General features: G+C 46.2%; 1 protein-coding gene across 2 annotated transcripts in view; it reads right to left on the bottom strand.

The window, feature by feature from the left end:
* Window positions 1-9,280, bottom strand: part of LOC115220257 (methyl-CpG-binding domain protein 2) — a 54,975-nt gene extending 45,695 nt beyond the window's left edge. The window contains exons 1-2 of one of the 2 annotated variants that reach the window (XM_036510119.1): window positions 9,271-9,280; window positions 6,503-6,506 (exon numbers count right to left, since the gene is read on the bottom strand). The gene's annotated coding sequence lies outside the window, so the exon portion shown is untranslated. The remainder of the gene's footprint in view (window positions 1-6,502; window positions 6,507-9,270) is intronic. The other variant, XM_036510118.1, reaches the window with a different exon arrangement.
* Window positions 9,281-13,128: the final 3,848 nt, after the last annotated feature.

Here is a 13,128-nt window from a genome sequence, read left to right as displayed (position 1 = left end):
CCTTTATAGGGAGAAACAAGTGGGCCCTTCACAGAATCGTCCCGAACAAAAACATGCGACCAGGTGTTCATATCCGGTGGAAGATGGGACGGTGGAGATTGCTTTCTGGGAAGCATGGGCGGAAGGTTTGAAAAATATTCCCGCAGTCTGGTGACATAGGTCGCCGGATCATGGGGCGGGGAAGTGTCTGGCACCAACATCGTACCGGGCAATGCCAGTGTGGTACCATACAGCAGCTCTGCAGCAGAAAACCCCAGGTCTGCCTTGACAGCAGTCCGACAGCCGAGAAGCACAATGGGCAGAAATTCGATCCAGGACTGTGGGTCCGAAGAGGCACGAAGAGCGGCCTTGAGCTGTCTATGGAACCGCTCAACCAATCCATTAGACGCTGGATGGTAGCTTGTGGTGTGGATATGGTGCATACCCAAAATTCGCGACAATTCGCGAAATAGCGAGGCCTCAAACTGTCGACCACGATCAGTTGTCAATCGGGACGGGACTCCGAAGCGAGAAATCCAGTTTGAAACGAAAGCTCGCGCAACAGTCTCAGCAGAAATGTCTGCTATCGGAATGGCTTCTGGCCAGCGGGAGAAACGATCGACACAAGTTAATAGATAAGAGAACCCGCGACTCACAGGCCATGGTCCAACCAGATCGATGTGGACATGGCGAAAACGGGCCTCCGTGGGGGGAAATTGTCCAAGCGGGGCACGAACGTGCCGTTGAATCTTGGATCGTTGACACTTGGAGCAGGTGCGTGTCCAACAAGTAATTGTGCGACGCATATTCGGCCAGAAAAACCGAGCAGTGATTAGTTTGAGGGTGGCAGCGATGCCAGGATGTGATAAGGAGTGCAGTGCTTCAAACACTGAGCGTTGATGGGTCTCAGGCACCAGTGGCCTGGGAGATCCAGTTGAAGTGTCACAAAGAATGGTGCCTTCGGCTGACGGAAGCGGAAGGTAGGAAAACTGGCAACAGGAGAACTTGGGAGAAGTTAAATCTAACGACGCCAAAGGTGGCTGCTCCTGCGATATGGCAGCTAAGTCGATAGCAGCAGGAGACGAAAGGGCGCAAACTGGAAGGCGAGAGAGAGCGTCAGCAGGAACGTTCTCTTTTCCAGGTATGTGTCGAATGTTGCTAGTAAATTGAGAGATAAAATCCAGGTGCCGAAAAGCACGGGGTGAGAGTTTGTCCGTTTTTGAAAACAGGGCAAACGTAAGGGGCTTGTGATCCGTATAGATCACAAAATCTCGCCCTTCAAGTTGATGCTGGAAATGACGAACCGATAGGTAGATCGCTAGGAGCTCACGATCAAAGGTGCTGTATCGTCGTTCAGCTGGTTGCAGTTGACGGGAAAAGAAGGCTAGAGGTCGAACATGGTCATCCACTGTGTGTTGTAACACAGCGCCAATGGCAGTGTCCGATGCGTCCACAGTCAAAGAGAGAGAAGCACCAGGAACTGGATGTGCAAGCAAAGAAACAGAAGCCAGCTCCTTCTTAATGGACTCAAAGGCTGTCACTGCCTCAACAGAGAGGGTGACTTGACTGTCCTTTCTAGGAGAGTCCTTTAACAGCCTGGTGAGAGGTAGCAGCTTATCTGCACAACCGGGAATGAAGCGTCGGTAGAAATTGACCATCCCTAGATAATGCCTGAGCTGGCGCAAGGAAGTGGGGGGTGCGATGCGTTGAATGGCATCGACTTTTGACGAGAGGGGGCTGATTCCAGTCGAATCAATATGATGCCCTAGAAAATCTAGGGAAGAGCGTCCGAAAACACACTTGTCGGGGTTTATGCGTATGCTATACGCGCGAAGACGCTGGAAGAGTTGAGAAAGGTGCCGGAGATGATTTTCTCGTGTGTCGCTCGCAATGAGTATGTCATCGACATAGGCAAACACAAAATCAAGACCGCGGACAACCTCATCAATGAAACGCTGGAAGGTGCTAGTAGCATTCCGCAAACCGAAACTCATGTACAAAAACTCAAAACACCCAAACGGGGTAGTGATTGCAGTTTTTGGAACGTCGGCTGGGTTGACCGGTATTTGGTGGTAAGCGCGTATCAGATCGACCTTCGAAAAAATGGTACAACCATGGAGATTTGCTGTAAAGTCCCGGAGATCTCTAATCGGATAGCGATCGGCTATTGTGACGGCATTGAGGCGTCGATAGTCTCCAACCGGGCGAAAATCAGACTCGCCCTTTCGCGCCAAATGAAGGGGAGATGCCCATGGGCTGGTGGAGGGGCGTATAATGCCAAGTTGAAGCATGTGCTCAAACTCGGCTCTGGCCGTTTTAAGTCGGTCTGGCGCTAGGCGCCGGGGGCGTGAGAATACAGGTGGCCCATTGGTGGTGATGAAATGGAGGGTCGAGTGGGTAGGATTTTCCGGTTTAAAGGCAATGTCCACTAGCTCCGGAAATGAAACCAAAAGAGAGTGAAAAGGGTCTCCAGAGGTGGCAACAAAGAATGTCGGGCTAAGGACCGCAGTGGTGGAACTCCCAGTCGGTGTAGAGAGCGACGTCGTGCTATCAAGAAGCCTCCGACGCCTGACATCCACCAATAGGTTAAACCTATCCAGGAAATCAGCGCCGAGAATAGGATGTGGGATGTCAGCGATGACGAAAACCCATCGAAAATCTCGACGAAGGTTGAGGTTGAGGCGCAGCGAAATCTGACCGTAAGTGGTTATGGGAGACGAGTCAATAGCATGCAAGACAATCGAAGAGCGCTTCGGCTTGTCTGCAGCCAGACGAAGGGGCCAGATGCTGCAACAGGAACCGGTGTCTACCATGAAGAATGTCTTCGACACCAGATCTTTTACATAGAATGCACGATGTTTGGGAAACGAGATGGAAGAAGGTGACGTGCTCACCTCCTCCGGATTTAGTTTTCCGAGGGCTTGAAAGTGCACGGCTGGGTACACCGATCTGCCCTTTTGGTAGAGCGACTACGACTGCGTTGTCGGCGCTCGATCGCACGGGATAGATCGTCGATTCGCCGCGTGAGCGCATCAATCCGCTCGGCTAGTGAAATTTGCGCAGGGCCCCCTATACATGCACAGAGGCCTCGCGATGGAGATGGATTCGGAAATTCCAGTATTCCATCGGCCATCGTGGCAATCTGAATATTGCTCTCCCCCGAACGTGTGTTGCGGCGGAGGATTTCTGCTTTCACAGACGCGTATGTGGCATCCGGGTGGGGACTTATTATTAGATCCCTGATCGATGCGGCGAGTCGGGGATGTAAGCCGGAATATAGCAGGTGCAACTGCTGCTGTGGAGAAATGGCATGTGCAACAAAATACCACTCCACTTGGGCAAACCACAGGCCCATATCCCCCGTAAATGAAGGCAAACCTGAAGCCATGCCTTTGTCGGAAGGAATCTGTGAGAAGGGGGCAGAAGGTATGGTCTAGAAGTGGAGAGAGAACACGTGGAACCGAGAAGGCAATTCAAAATTGTGTTAGTGTGTGCACCTCGTGGGTAGCAAAAAAAGGAATAAGTGTGTACAAGGAAAACAAAATACAGAAAAGGAAAAAAAATGAATGTGTGTGTGTTTTCTTTTTCTTTGTTTTTTTTTTTTTTTTGTACTGTGTGCGATGAATAAGGCTATTTGACCCACCTCGCCGTGCTGAAAAGGAGAAAATAGGAAAATAAATGTGAATTTCCGCGCTCTTCGGCCCCAAAAAAAACCTGTTCGCTGTGTCTTTTTCTATCCTGTTCTTTTTCTCAACTAGGGGTCACCAATTGTAACGTGAAAGGATCTATCATCGAAGCACTGGCAGGGTGTCGAGATCCTTTCTAGTCACATACAAAAATTCTTGTAGAAAACAAACAGACGAAACTCAGGTTAAAGGTGAACAGACAACTTGGTTTATTGATTCATGGTTGTACGTTGTCTGATGGGGGAATAGACAGCCTCTGATGTATTGCTGGTGTGGTCGTTGAGGTTGGTTGAAGTTGGTTGAAGCTGGTGTGTGGCTGTCAGAGCCAGGAAAACCGTGACCGATCGCAGTGCTGTCTTGAGCCGAAGAGAGAGATTTGAGGTTCGCGGGCTCGAGAGATGTTTTCCCGCACATGCGCATGGGGAAGACTTCCGGTGGCCACCCGGAAGTAGTCCCATTCTGCGCATGCGCGCCGAACCCTACACTGTAGCATCACTACAAAAGTATGACACGTTTAAGGGAGTGGCTAATCTGATACCTATACAGTTAAAAACCCTCACTACTCTAGTGACACGAGGTCAATGCAATTTATGTACTTCTCAATCGATATTTGGAGGAACAAAGAGAAAACTTGGATCTTTTCGGTTTGAACGGCAGTTTTTTCTAGCGGTGTCATATGAAATTGTCACCCATTATTATGACCCTAGTATCGATCTATTGCATTTCTATCTGTTTTAGGGTTAGGGGTGGGAGAAGGGTATCTTTTTTTTTCTTCACAAATGTAAATAAACCCAATCTGTTTCTTAAACGAGCGACATACTCATACGGCACAGAATGTTTTCACCTTAATAGACGTCATTTATTGGTTGAAATTGAAGAAAAAAAAACAAATATCTTACAAATTATAGAATTTTCTCAATAAAGTCAAGAAAAAAAGATGTTTTATAAATACATTCTACCAGTATACGAAGTTTAAAAGTGTTTAGTTACGTGGAAAGTATTTTAAAAAAACTGCCGTTCAAACCGAAAAGATCCGAAAACTTGAGTAGGGGATTTCCAAAGGTTTGACATTCTAGGAAGAAAAAATTGATAAAATAACTTGTGCCAACCACCATAATTTACAGCAAATCGAAGTAATTTTACATTACGAAACAACAAATCCTTGAATTAAAAACAGTTACAGAACCCAAATAGCAATCAATTTTTTGAAACGCTCGAATATCATTATGCACATATGTGCACTAGCGTGGGAAGAGGGGGCAGTCATCCCCGGGTGGCACCACTTTTGGGTCTGCTGTAGTCAATATGTACTTCTGGGGGTGGGGGGTAAACTGAAGGGCCGCCCTGGGCGACACACACTCTAGCTTCTCTTTCAAATAACTACCGAAAAATTCTTCAGATGTACCAATCAATTGAATCAGTTTTTTTCTAAACATGAATCCGAAAGAACATTGTATGTGTGAGAGTTATCAGGATTGACAAAATTCTTCCTCTGGTTCAAATACATGTGGAAATAATTCTATTCCATCAGACAAATATCGCTTGACCAACTATAAAATTAAGCAAATTGCTTATTCTTCTATTCTGTGTTTAGCCCCTTGTGGGTAGTAAAGAAATAGGCATTTCGTCTGCCGTTATGTTCTGAGTTCAAATTCTGCCGAGGTCGACTTTGCCTTTCATCCTTTCGGGGTCGATTAAATAAGTACCAGTTGCGCACTGAAGTCGATGTAGTCGACTTAATCCGTTTGTCTGTCCTTGTTTGTCCTCTCTGTGTTTAGCCCCTTGTGGGTAGTAAAGAAATAGGTATTTCGTCTGTCGTTGCGTTTTGAATTCGAATTCCGCGGAGGCTGACTTTGCCTTACATGCTTTCGAGGTCGATAAAATTAGTACCAGTTACGTACTGAGGTCGATGTAGTCAACTTAATTCCTTCCCCAAAAATTTGAGGCCTTGTGCTTCCAGTAGACAGGATTTATTAAAGTTGAAAAGCTGTGACACACTGACATTCACAATTTGTATATTAGATACGTTTAATTTGGGGGAAACTTTATTTCAATTAAAGGGTATTTATATATGTGTGTGTGTGTGTTTGTGCGTGTTAAAGAAAGCAAAAAATAAAACAAAAATGATAGTGTTCAGTATGTTGGCAACAGGAATTTCTGTCAAAGAGACATGGTTAAACAAAGCTGTACATCATCTCCCTCTTTCTCTCTCTTTTAATTATTACTCCCAGTCACCATCAACACTACTACTTTTAATAAAACATCATCATTCTCATTAAATTTCTTTGTCTCGCTTTTTCTCCCTCTCTCTCTTTTTCTTCTCTTCTCTCTCTCTCTCTCTCTCTCTCTCTCTCTCTCTCTCTGTATCTATCTATCTATCTGTCTTCGCCACTGCCCTCACCTATGCCTGTTATTACTCTCACCCCATCATGAGGAATAGTAGGAGTATCTAAGTGTGACACACTGACACACAGAAATTAGTTTTCGCATTTGTTATATTAGATAAACATGTACGTCTTTTAGAACATCGTCATTTTATAAGATTTTGCTGACAAATTTTGAAATTAACACAAGCATTTATTTACAGGAAAGAAAATTGCCGGAGAACTTTCATCTAATTCTTCCAAATCCTTCTGTTCAAATTGTATTGAAACTATTTGTGGGGATTTTTTTTCTCACCACAGCAACTGGTTTCAAACCACAAGGTTTAACAGAACCTACTGAAGCAAGCCAGATGCTCGCAGTATTACCATGGGTGATGGCGTTGGGAAAACCAAGCGCCCTCACGGACATCACCTGACACCTCGGTGAGGTGAGCTGCCAACGTTTACAAGAACTTCGCTGTTAGTGACTCAGTCCCTCCGAACGTCTCAAACGCCACAGGTTGGAAGAGACGGTTCACTGTTAGGTCCCGATACTTCAGAGTTTTCTTCCGGTCAGCTACGGAAGCAGTGACACTCCCATTAACTGCAGTACCCAGGATGTGGGAGTGAGCAAAAGAGTCGCAGAATGTGGCGTCCCAATTGAGAGGGTAAGACCATCTGGTCTCTTTCCATCACTTCTGGATAACCCCGACAGCTCTAGAACTGAGCGTTAACGAGCGAAGCGACCAACATTTAGTCGGCAAGACAGACCTTGAAGACCTGCGGGGTCGAAGGGCATACCACAGCAGCATCTCAGTCCCCTACTGACGTCAATTTCCACTTTGAGTGCGATGGACATGCAGAGTTCATTCACACTGAGTAGACCTTCAATGTTGGCCACAGGCAGGGCATCGGCCCAGTCCCTGAGAATTTTGCACAAGCTGAAAGTAGGTGACATCTTGAAAATTGATCAGATTGATCAAGGAGAGAGTTGAAAGTGGCACCTGAACGTAGATTGTTCCACATTCTCTGTTTCCGTCTATTCTCCACTGTAATCGGAACCGACAAACTCAGCTCCTCCCACTGTGATTGAGCTTCATCCATTTCCCTGTTGGAATTAGTCTATTTTGGAGAGAAGAGGATGTTGCCTACCAAAGAGAAGCAAGCGTGGATGGAGGAAAGAAAACAGGGAAGAGATATAGATGAGCACTTGTGCAGCTCTAAACCCCCAAACCGTTTGGGCAAAGCAGCTTGGTCGCGGGAGTCTGGGGAGATTTTGACATTGACCAAACATTCGAGTTTCCTGAAAATTAGGTCGTCTGGAGGGATGCAGAAATTGAAAGTGTTGTTCCCGGGTTAGCTGAACATATATGGAACAAAAGTTTCGAAGCTAGTAACAAGTAGTTATGACAAATCGTTACGAAATAGGTTATAAAATTGCCCATGGTGAATCAAGAAGCAGACAAACCAAGGAAACCGAACTATTCAGGAAGAAAAAAGAACTTTTAATTTCTAAAACGTATAATGATAGCGAAATTCTACAACATTGGTAGCAATTAACTTGCAATCGCCAAGCTTTAACAATGACGCCTACACACCTAGTCATAAAGAACAGTTTATGGTGATGTGTTGCGCGAATGCGGACGTTAAATTCCTTTCAAAGTTATCGGTCGTGAGAGGTAATAACGTCAGCGATCAGTGCATTACTACCATTCAAAAAAATTGAGGTTCAATTTGTATATTTTTCATTTAATGGCTGAAACGAAAGAAATGCGTAATGCCAGGAAAATCTCAATGTTTCTACTGATGAGATGAAGACATCGTTAGTTTTTAACAATGCAACTGCTCGCATAGGCGTTCCCCTAGTTGATGGTAAAATAGGATGCATGTTCTTGCCACCCAGTGTTATCTACGCGATCCAGTCAATGGTTCGAGATATAATTGAAACCGACGAAGATATTTCGAAGAAGGGTTCGTGGTCACAGAAACGGACACTCTTACAAAAGATACACAAGGACTGAAAACACTCAATAACATCAAGGACTACAACCTCAAATCTGCTATGTTCAATTTAGTAGCAGTATGGGAGTTGTCGAAGACTAGCACAGAAGCCAATAATTGGTAATACGTTTCTGTAGATGGAAATAGAAAACGATTTTGGTGGATTCGAGGCAAGTGATTTTCATCGTATAATTCAGGGAACATGCGAAACAGATGTCACGGAGGACAACGTCAGAGGAAATAGAAGACAACGTTTTTGTTGATAACAGCAGAGTGAGAGAGAGAGAGAGAGAGAGAGAGAGAGAGAGAGAGAGAGAGAGAGAGAGAGAGAGAGAGAGAGAGAACGAGTGAGACAGATGGTGATGATGCGTGTGACGAGAGTAACGACGAACCATTGACCAAGAAACACAAACTCTCTGTTAAAAAAGAAACCCTTGAATCGCCTGTTGGTACTTTGTGAAGTGATTTGTCTTAACTACAATTAACTATAATTCATTAACTACAATTAGTATCAGGGCTCTAAGATCTCGAAATTACTAAGGATCGGCCCTGCCTCTGCATCAAACTCATCAGTCATCTACCACGTTACAATTTACGGTATCAACTTTGTAATTTTTACGTGCAGTACTGTTAAATAATTTTATAGAATATATATATATATTTCATGTTTTATATGATGTTTACATTTTCTGTTAATGCTTCTCATACCCATCGTTGAAAATTAAATATCTCGCCTTTCTCTGACAATATATTCCGACTTTTGCGAAACAGGATTGGTATAAACTCTGATTGATAATCAAGTAAAAGTTGTAGTGATGCTACTGTGTAAGGTTCAGCGCGCATGCGCAGAATGGGACTACTTCCGGGTGGCCACCGGAAGTCTTCCCCATGCGCATGTGCGGGAAACTGACCCCTAAGGAACACTAAACTCGATCACTCACTCTCTGTGATACCGATTCCAGATCCTGTTACAATTGGTGACCCCAAGTAGAAAAAAAAAAAGAACAGAAGACGCAGCGAACAGGTTTTGCCAGATAGAGCACTGAACACTCAGTTTTCATTTTCATTTTTCTTTGCCTTTCAGGACGGCGAAGGTGCGTAAAAAAACAAAAGTTTATTCATCGCACTCAGTACACTAAAAAAAAAAAAAGAAACATACACACATTATTTTTTTTCTTTTCCGTACCTTTGTTTTCCTTTGTGCACACACACACTTATTTTTTACTACCCACGAGGTGCACACACACACACACACACCAGTACACAAAACACGATTTTGATTTGCTTTGTTGGTTCCACGTGTTCTCCATTTCTCGTTCATACCTTCTGCCCCTTTCTGACAGACGATTCTTCGGACAAACATGGCTGCATCAGGTTTGCCTTCATTCACAGGGGATGTGGGTCTGTGGTTTGCCCAGGTGGAGTGGCATTTTGACGCACATGCCGTTCCTCCACAGCAGCAGTTGTATCTGCTATATTCAAGTTTACATCCCCGACTCGCCACATTGGTCAGGGATCTCATAATAAGTCCCCACCCGGACGCCGCATACGCGTCCGTGAAAGCCGAAATCCTCCGCCGCAACACGCGGTCGGAGGAGAGTAATTTTAAGGAGCTGATGGCCGATAAAATATTGGAATTTCCGAAACCATCTCCATCGCGAGGCCTGTGCGCATGTACAGAGCCCCCTCCGACAGTTTCTCCGACGCAAAATTCATTAGCCGAGCGGCTCGATGCGCTCACGCGGCGAATCGATGATCTGTGCCGTGCAATCGGGCGCCGACCACGCAGTCGTAGTCGCAGTGGCTCTGCCGAAAAGGCAGAACGGTGTACCCAGCCGTGCACTTTCCAGCCCTCGGAAAACTAAATCCGGAGGAGGTGAGCACGTCACCTTCTTCCTTCTCGTTTCCCAAAAATCGTGCGTTCTTTGTAAAAGATCTGGTGTCGAAGAAATTCTTCATGGTGGACATCGGCTCTTGTTGCAGCATCTGGCCCCTTCGTCTGACTGCAGACAAGCCCAAGCGCTCTTCAATTGTCTTGCATGCCATTGACTCGTCTCCCATAACCACCTTCGGTCAGATTTCGCTGCGCCTCGACATCAACCTTCGTCGAGATTTTCAATGGGTTTTCGTCATCGCTGACATCCCGCATCCTATTCTCGGCGCTGATTTCTTGGATAGGTTTAATCTATTGGTGGATGTCAGGCGTCGGAGGCTTCTTGATAGCACGATGTCGCTCTCTACGCCGACTGGGAGTTCCACCAATGCGGTCCTTAGCCCGACATTCTTTGTTGCCACCTCTGGAGACGCTTTTCACTCTCTTTTGGCTTCATTTCCGGAGCTAGTGGACATTGCCTTTCAACCGGAAAAGCCTACCCACTCGACACTCCATTTTATCACCACCACTGGGCCACCTGTATTTTCGCGCCCACGGCGCCTTGCGCCTGACCGACTAAAAACGGCTAGGGCCGAGTTTGAGCTCATGCTTCAACTTGGCCTTATACGCCCCTCCACCAGCCCATAGGCGTCTCCCCTTCATTTGGCGCGAAAGGGCGAGTCTGATTTTCGCCCGGTTGGAGACTATCGACGCCTCAATGCCGTAACAATAGCCGACAGATATCCAATCAGAATTCTACAGGACTTTACGGCAAATCTCCATGGTTGTACCATTTTTTCGAAGGTCGACCTTATACGCGCGTACCATCAAATACCGGTCAACCCAGCCGACGTTCCGAAAACTGCGATCACTACCCCTTTTGGGTATTTTGAGTTTTTGTATATGAGTTTCGGTTTGCGGAATGCTACTAGCACTTTCCAGCGTTTCATTGATGAGGTTGTCCGCGGTCTTGATTTTGCGTTTGCCTATGTCGATGATATACTCATTGCGAGCGACACAAGTGAAAATCATCTTCAGCACCTTTCTCAGCTTTTTCAGCGTCTTCGCGCTTATATCATACGTATAAATCCCGACAAGTGTGTTTTTTCTGACGCTCTTCCCTAGATTTTCTAGGCCATCATATTGATTCGAGTGGAATCAGCCCCCTGTCGTCAAAGGTCGATGCCATTCAACGCATCGCACCCCCCACTTCCTTGCGCCAGCTCAGGCATTATCTAGGGATGATCAATTTCTACAGACGTTTTATTCCCGGCTGTGCAGATAAGCTACTTCCTCTCACCAGGCTATTAAAGGATACTCCTAGAAAGGACGGTCAAGTCACCCTCTCTGTTGAGGCACTCACAGCCTTTGAGTCCATTAAGAAGGAGCTGGCTTCTGTTTCTTTGCTTGCACATCCGGTTCCTGGTGCTTCTCTCTCTTTGACTGTAGACGCATCGGACACTGCGATTGGCGCTGTGTTACAACACACAGTGGATGATCATATTCGACCTCTGGCTTTCTTTTCCCGCCAACTGCAACCAGCTGAACGACGATACAGCACCTTTGATCGTGAGCTCCTAGCGATCTATCTATCGGTTCGTCATTTCCAGCATCAACTTGAAGGGTGAGATTTTGTGATCTATACGGATCACAAGCCCCTTACGTTTGCCCTGTGTTCAAAAACGGACAAACTCTCACCTCGTGCTTTCCGGCACCTGGATTTTATCTCTCAATTCACTAGTAACATTCGACACATACCTGGAAAAGAGAACGTTCCTGCTGACGCTCTCTCTCGCCTTCCAGTCTGCGCCCTTTCGTCTCCTGCTGCTATCGACTTAACTGCCATCTCGCAGGAGCAGCCACCTTTGGCGTCGTTAGACTTAACTTCTCCCAAGTTCTCCTGTTGCCAGTTTTCCTACCTTCCGCTTCCGTCAGCCGAAGGCACCATTCTCTGTGATACTTCCACTGGTTCTCCCAGGCCACTCGTGCCTGAGAATCATCAACACTCAGTGTTTGAAGCACTGCACTCCTTATCACATCCTGGCATCGCTGCCACCTTTAAGCTGATCACTGCTCGGTTTTTCTGGATTAATTGAACGGTTCCATAGACAGCTCAAGGCCGCTCTTCGTGCCTCTTCAGACCCACAGCCCTGGATTGAATTTATGCCAATTGTGCTTCTCGGTTGTCGGACTGCTGTCAAGGCAGACCTGGGGTTTTCTTCTGCAGAGCTGCTGTATGGTACCACACTGGCATTGCCTGGTACGATGTTGGTGCCAGACACTCCCCAGCCCCATGATCCGGCGACCTATGTCGCCAGACTGCGTGCATATTTCTCGAATCTTCCATCCATGGTTCCCAGGAAGCAATCTCCACCATCCCATCTCCCACCGGATATGGACACTTGGTCGCATGTTTTTGTTCGGGACGACTCTGTCAAGGGGCCACTTGTTTCTCCCTATAAAGGACCTTTCCGTGTGCTTTCTCGCACACCTAAGGTTTTCACTATTGAAATAAATGGTCATTCGGAGACCGTTTCCGTGGACCGATTAAAGAAAGCATACTTTGAGACGTCTTCATCTTTTGCCACACCCACCTATGCACCTTTAACAACACCTTCACCTGCACAGACACCTTTGCCTTCACCGGCTCCTACAACACCACCTTCGCCGTCAACGGGTGCCCCGAGCACACCGTATATTACAAGATCGGGCAGAACAGTGCATTGGCCCAAGAAACTTTCAAAGACAATTTATATTTAACTTTCTTTCAAATTTCTTGTTTTTGTATGATATTATGTACCAAATCTTCTGGGGATCGGCAAGCCATCTGTTTTTCTGCAGCACCACTACAAATTTTCTTGTCTTCGTACTTCCGCACTCGAGGGGGAGCCATGTAGTGATGCTACTGTGTAAGGTTCAGCGCGCATGCGCAGAATGGGACTACTTCCGGGTGGCCACCGGAAGTCTTCCCCATGCGCATGTGCGGGAAACTGACCCCTAAGGAACACTAAACTCGATCACTCTCTCTCTCTCTGGCCATTTCAGCCATCGTGAACAGACGTGCATTTGGTAGTCTCTGATAACTACACCGACTTAGCCGCGGACGACATCGAATCACTTCAACCAACGAACAAGAAGCTGTACAACAGATTCGGCTGTCGTTTTCCCTTCAGAGATACGTACACCATCACGAATAATAAACAACACTGCTATCTTTCACCGATAA

The sequence above is a fragment of the Octopus sinensis genome, linkage group LG16 (genome assembly GCF_006345805.1).
Source record: "Octopus sinensis linkage group LG16, ASM634580v1, whole genome shotgun sequence".
Taxonomy (NCBI): Eukaryota; Metazoa; Mollusca; class Cephalopoda; order Octopoda; family Octopodidae; genus Octopus; species Octopus sinensis.
Note: the sequence above shows the minus strand (reverse complement) of the source record. Positions and strands in the feature narration are given on the sequence as shown.